Source organism: Octopus sinensis, linkage group LG11, assembly GCF_006345805.1.
Source record: "Octopus sinensis linkage group LG11, ASM634580v1, whole genome shotgun sequence".
Classification (NCBI taxonomy): Eukaryota; Metazoa; Mollusca; class Cephalopoda; order Octopoda; family Octopodidae; genus Octopus; species Octopus sinensis.
This window is the reverse complement of record NC_043007.1, coordinates 44,706,070-44,713,241: the sequence shown is the minus strand read 5'-3', so window position 1 is coordinate 44,713,241 and position 7,172 is coordinate 44,706,070. Positions and strand designations below refer to the sequence as shown.

The 7,172-nt window shown below is 36.4% G+C and overlaps 1 protein-coding gene across 3 annotated transcripts in view; it reads right to left on the bottom strand.

Annotated features, from left to right (window-relative positions):
• LOC115217328 (epidermal growth factor receptor kinase substrate 8) overlaps positions 1-6,908 on the bottom strand; it is a 191,568-nt gene extending 184,660 nt beyond the window's left edge. For 2 of the 3 annotated variants that reach the window (XM_029786983.2, XM_029786984.2), the window contains exon 1: positions 6,735-6,907. The gene's annotated coding sequence lies outside the window, so the exon portion shown is untranslated. Of the gene's footprint in view, positions 1-6,734 lie in introns of all 3 variants that reach the window. The other variant, XM_036507451.1, reaches the window with a different exon arrangement.
• Between the last annotated feature and the right edge of the window lie 264 nt (positions 6,909-7,172).

The window sequence follows — 7,172 nt, the reverse complement described above, 5'->3', positions numbered from 1 at the left end:
AGAGTTGCAGATTTTTTTCAGTCTCCAGCAATTGTATTTTCAGGTGGGATCTTTCACTGCTTTCAATTCGTTTGCTTAGGCAATTTGAAATTTTTGTATGCAACTCATAAGAACTTTCCTCTCCCTGAGAATTTTGTTCTTGTGTACAGTGGCCTTTCTCTCCAGGACAAATTTGTAGTATATGACTTGAATTACAGACATGAATGTTGAAGTTTCATGTTGATGTCTGGTGAGGAGAGACATTTAGGCCAGTTTCGTTTGAGAATCTCTTTCTCAATTTGTTTCCAGTTTGCCTTATGAAAGTTCAAACTGGGAAGATTTTGAGAGCTTCTTGTATGCTGCATGTCCATAGTTTCCTTTGGTCTGTACATGGTCAGTTCAAACATATTGTAATCCAATAGTAGTGTTGGTATCATTTTCACATTATGGATGAGATCCATGTCATTTGTGAAGTAGTATTGATTGGAGTATTATTTGTTCCATGGACAAAGTACTGATGAGGTTCAGGAGGGATTTCATCTGTCCTTGTTTGCAACACACCATTCCTGAAAGAGAAAGGCTCTCAAGCTATCCAACATTGGGCAGATTGAAGTTTCCCATAAGAAGTACACTATGTATTGTTCTAATGAAACTAGAACTTCTATTTCTGTAAGGCAGTCTTCAAACTTGTTTGCATGATTCAGAGCATCTGGAGGGTGTTATGTAGTACATATAACTACTTAGAGTTACTTTATATGTTCAATTAGTGTGTCACATACTTGGGCTAATTACTGAATATGGCAGCTTCCACTTTATGGATGCTGTCATCATCAATGGTGGAATGTGGTCATCCAAGAATAGGAGCAGTTTCCTCCAATGTCCAACCACATTTGAACTGGCAATGCCAGTTCTTGATTACATCATATGATGGTACATCATCACCATAAACTTCTTTCATCTCATTGAAAGTCTCTTTTGCTGTATGACCTTTTGAGTATAAGAACCTGATCACTGATCTGCATTCAACTGCTTCCATTATAACACCTTAGTCCACTTCAGCTGCTGTAAAAGACAAATGAATACTAGTCGAAAGCTACAATTTACAATATGACATGTAGAGACATGTATGATTATATCTGTACAAGTTCCATTTCCTGCAATAACCGAGGTGGGTCAGGGGAAATCATTAATGAACACCCCTTGTATGTATGTGTGTGTATATATATCATCATCATCATCGTTTAACGTCCGTTTTCCGCGCTAGCACGGGTTGGACGGTTCGACCGGGGTCTGGGGAGCCAGTGGCTGCCCCAGGCTCCAGTCTGATCTGGCAGTGTTTCTACAGCTGGATGCCCTTCCTAACGCCAACCACTCCGCGAGTGTAGTGGGTGCTTTTTACGTGCCACCTGCACAGGAGCCAGAGGGGTCTGGCATCGGCCACAATCGGTTGGTGCTTTTTATGTGCCACCGGCACAGAAGCCATTTGAGGCAGGGTTGGCATCGGTCACGTTCGGATGGTGCTTTTTATGTGCCACCGGCACAGAAGCCAGTGGAGGCTGCACTGGCAACGGCCACGTTCGGATGGTGCTTTTTATGTGTCACCGGCACAGGTATCATATATATATATTGTGATTATGTATTCTACCTTTCCGGTTTTTAAATGCTTTAGTCACCTATATTATAACATATCTAATATATCATAATATTAATTTATCATTATATCTTATTATATGTTTATATACGCTCAAACCACATTGAATTTTGGCACTTGCTGTTCAACAGTTATTTTCCCTCATGGGCTAATGGGAGGCAAGCTATCTCTTTAACCCAGAATAACTAGTGGATTCCTCTGAAGAGAAACGAAACCTAACTAGTTAAATTTCGAAATCATATGACAGGGTCTTATAAAATTATTTCATTCAGCAAGTTTTATCTCACTGGAGAACGATATTGTGGTTTGCCGCTCACAGATTTTTGTGATTTTTGTGTGATTTTTGTGTGGCTATTCGAGTTATGGTGATTTTTGTGTGGCTATTCGAGTTATATTTTTTAGCTCTTACTTCTAGCAATTGTAGGTGCTATTTTGCACCCTTAATTATGTATTCTACTGTTTTGTTTTTTAATTGCTTTAGTCACCTATATTATAATGTATTTAATACATCATAATATTAATTTATCATTATAATATCTATATACATGTGTATGTATATGTATACATACATACATATATATATATATATATATATATACATATATGATTACGTAGTAGCACAATAACTTTCATTAATGAGAGAGAAAAGAAATTTGATCCAACATATCTTTCTCTTCCTTCATAATTTCTGCTTATATGCTTTTAAATTAGAAATCAGCTAAAGATTTTTTTTTTTGTTCTCCCACCAAACAGGGTTATAGTAAGGGAATGGACTCGGTTTTTATTTCCCTGAATTAAAGTTAGAGGATTTCTGGCTTCCTAACCAATGGCATTTAGATAGAAAGGGAAATACTCATATGATGGCTGTAAGCTACAAATCAGTAATGTACCTGGGCTTAGCCATGTGGTTACTTCATTAACATGAACTTTTACAGTCAATTTAGAATGCATAAAGACTGTCATCATCAAATGTCTCTTGTAAATTAATGTCACTAAACTCTGAGTTTGTCAGTTGAGGGGGAAAAGATGAGTGAGTCTCAAGTTTTTTGTATCATCTAGCCAGTAGCTCTACAGTGGTAAGAGACTCTCAGGAGAGCTGAACAGCAGAAGGTCTTCAGGGAAGAAAACCTCCTCATGCAATTCTACACTATAAGGGGGCCAGGCCAAATCCAGGTCATGACTTCTTGGTGCTCTTCCAATGAAACTTTTTAGCCACTTGGATATTGGAGACTTGTGCATTTAAACCACTTTGAGATTTCATCTAGTTGTAACTCTTCTCTTTTGATTCAGCTTTCAAATTTATACTTAAAGAAGAAATAACGGTTGTCATGATAGTGGTGAAACATCAACACTATCACAGTGGCTCACTCAGAGTTACTGAGTGAGTCTAAGGCATTAAAATACAGTATGGAAGTCATTTTTGTTCCTCCTTGACCAGACTGAGTGTAACAATATTTCTGGTAATTTTCTTCATCTTATCCAAGGTTTTTTGTATAGACAATGGGCATAAACAAAAGTAATAATTAGTATCCACTTAACTTTTTCATCACCATATTTCTGTTGGAGTACACTGCTTTTGTTTCAGTTAGTTTTAAAACTAATAAACAGTTTAAATATATTTGTTATTATGAAGTTAGTTATGCTAATGAATTTGAGTTGCAAGAATCCAGATGTGAAATTGTGTGCTGAAACAGATATTTTCATATTTCAGAATGGTCAATTTTCTTTTTTTTACTTGCCAAATAAACACACATACTATATATTCATTCTTCACACATTTATTACTGTCCTTATTTTATCATGTCCATTGTCTGGAAATCTTTCATCACACATCTGTGACCTCATCAGTGACCCTCTCCATCCACGTGTATCCTCCAGCTCTTCTTAGTCCATTCTGTCCTTCTATGAAGTGTATCCTTATCTGTACATGCATTATTGTGTGTGCGTGTGTGTATGCACATGCACACATGTGCGTGTATGTGTTTCACATGTGTGCTTACATGTGTGTAAATGGGCTTGCCTACTACATCGTTTGTATCCGTGCCCTTTATATTGTTGTTACTGTTATCATTGTTGTTCTTAGTTATGAAATTACTGTTTCCTATAAAATGAGCATGAAAGTTTGATGGAAAGTTCCACTTGAATTCAGTGAAAAACAGGAAGTGTGTATCATAGATTCAGATGTGGTCTCAGGCAGAAGGGTATCGAAAAGAGTTAATTTGATAGCATTCTATGGGTTTATGAAAGAGGAAATATTGACCCTATTCCACCATGTCTAGGTAGACATGTCAAATAACACATTTTGTTTGTTTTTTTTCTTTCTGGCAACAACTTCTTTTGATCAAATGTTTTCAATAAATTAAGGTTTATATAGTGATTCACAATAATAATAATAATAATAATAATAAATAGGTGCAACTGTGTCGAAAAAAATTTTGCTTCTGAACTACATAGGCAAGTGTCTTCTACTATGGCCTCAGGTTGAACAAAGCCTTGTGAGTGTATTTGATAGACAGAAACTGTAAGAAGCCCATCATGTGGGTGTGTGTTTATCTTCCAGTTTAACCACCAGTGTTGGAGTGTTTACATCCCCGCAATTTAGCAGTTCAGCAAAAGAGACTGATAAAATGAGGCTCCAGGTTTTACAAACAAAATTACAAGGACTGGGGTCAATAAGTTCAACTAGAATTCTTCAAGGCGGTGGTCCAGCATGGCCGCAATCTAATGAGTGAAACAAGTAAAAGATAAAAGATACATAAAATAAAGAAGAAATAAAGATGTAGACTGTCAGAATGATGTAGATGCCTCTGATGAGAACCCAATAAAGTTCAACAATCATTTTATAGGTGCACGAGTGGCTGTGTGGTAAGTAGCTTGCTTACCAACCACATGGTTCCGGGTTCAGTCCCACTGCGTGGCACCTTGGGCAAGTGTCTTCTACTATAGCCTCGGGCCGACCAAAGCCTTGTGAGTGGATTTGGTAGACGGAAACTTTAAGAAGCCCGTTGTATATATATATGTATATATGTGTGTGTGCGTGTGTGTCTGTGTTTGTCCCCCACCATTGCTTGACAACCGATGCTGGTGTATTAACGTCCCCGTAACTAGCGGCTCGGCGAAAGAGACCGATAGAATAAGTACTAGGCTTACAAAGAATAAGTGCTCGACTAAAGGGTGGTGCTCCAGCATGGCCACAGTAAAAGAGTTGCTTTCGTATATTTTAATTTTCCTTTCCCTCTCCCAATTTTTTTTTCTTTTTTTTTTTTCACAAAAACTTTTGAGAAATTCCACTTCTAAAAATATGGAAATTCCGATTCGGAACAAAAGAAAAGAAACAACTTTATCAATATTTAAGTTTTATGTTTTTTCCTTTTTTCTTAAAATATTGATGTCGTCATGGCATTTCTTATGTTAAATCTAAACTTGTGTTAATAAACAGAAAGAATGTCCCGATTCTCCCGCAGATCCTCTGATGTAACAATACTCCTGGTAATTAATTTGATTCATCTCGTCCGAGCTTTCGTGTAAGGAATATAGATTACTTGAACCAGTGATTCTCAATCATTTTTTTTAATTATAGACCCCTTACTCTGGTTAACCCGCATAGTTATTCGATATTTAAAAACAACTTTTATAGATACTTCTTTCAAGATTCCTACTCTGTTCGTTATACATTCACTAGTTTCTTACAATAAATACATCTGAAGCAAAACTTTTTCATTGACCCTTAATATAACAACTGTGAGTCTCGAAATCACTATTTCGCTTGTGAGGACACCCCCAAAAAATCTTATATGGAGCCTCAAGGGTCATATGAACCCTGGTCGAGTACCACTGGTATAAACAATGTAAAAAAAAAAAAGTCAATAGTATTTACTTAATTGATTTATCGACCTCAAAACAGATCTAAAATATGGAAAACCTGCAAGTAAGTGAGAGGTGTCAAGATGTCTATACCAAACAGCTTAAGATCCTGCAGGATCTTTAGCGGTAGGCGATGGTGGTGGTAAGTTTTCTTAAGAACTGAAATCAAAAGCAAACGACAACAAAAGTAGGAACATCGGCGGGGGTAAAGAATACGTACACCACCCGTTTTCGGCGTAACGAAAACCCTAACCCTTTTACACCGGAACATCTAACGTAGTTGCTCAATTTGCTAGGAATAATAGTAAAATCTCACTCGTTTCACATCAGGCCCGTTGATGCCAGGGGGTGCTTCAGAATATTTTGGGTGGGCACTAATTTATATTGCGGGAGGATTTTTGTAAACTGTATTTTTTAAATCTGAGGGTACACCATTGAATAGTGAGGAGAAGGGCAGTGCCGTTCACTGCACCCCCTTACTGACTGGCATTTATCACACTTAAAAAGGACACAGACAACGTTGCTGTTTATATCTATCTTTTTTCTAACTACGTGTGTGTGTGTGTTGTCGACAAACTTCTTATAACATTGACCCATTCAGTGAATCGTTGATAACTTATTGATCCCTTTCATGTAAATTTCTAAAATAAAATTAAAACGTATAATTAAGAGAAAGAAATTCTTGGTTTAAAAATGGTAATTCCTTCGTTCTTTTGTGTTATCCCTGTGTTTTAATAAGAAATATTTAAAGTGTCGGCTCGTCCCCACATAAAGACATTTAATGAACACACTTAAGGAAACTGATAAAGAATAATCAAAATTCATTTATATTGCTTAAATACAGTATATTCGAAATATTTCATGTGTAATATGTATTTAACGAAACTAATTACTACATCGATATTTGGCTGGAAATTAATGAGTTTTAGCCTTAAATTACCGCGTTCCTCCAAATTCAATTCAATAATAATTGAGCACCTTTAATGCTCAAAATTGTTTCAAGTGTTTATGGACCCCCTTCGACAGTTAGGCAAGCCTCAAGGATCAATATAAACCACTTTGCCAACCGTTAGTCAATACAGTTAGGCTCAATTAGAGAGGGTCTTTAGGATTGAGCAAGAACAGTAAATAGATAGTGAAGAATAATGAAAAGTCAAATAAAATAAATGAACTTCTTGAAGTTAGCGGTTTTACTTTAGTTGTTCATCCGTTAATTAATTGTAATTAATAATTAACCTACCTGACGGTCTGCTAAGTTAATTGGTGGAGAGCTAAAGAAAATGTCCTCCTTTCACTGATAAACAAATTTTGTTGATACGTAAAGAGAAATATTTTGAGAGGAGTGGGAAAGACGTAAAAAAAAAACAAATGTATATCGTATTAAACTGACGGAATAAAACTTCTTCTTTCTCTCTCTCTCTCTCTCCTCTTTTCTTCATGCTCTCTTTTTTCCTCTCCCCGTTACTTTTTATTACTCTCCCTCACTGCGTCTTTTCTTTTACCTCTCTCTCTCTCTTCTTTCCGCCCTTAACCTTGTTGCTTTGTCATTAGGTCTAATATAGTATAAATATAGTATATGAACACAATTTAAGATCCGCAATTACTACTACGACAACTGAAAAATAGATTTCTAGCAGGCTGAATGATGACGTAAAGGTACCTTCGTTGGCATCTACAA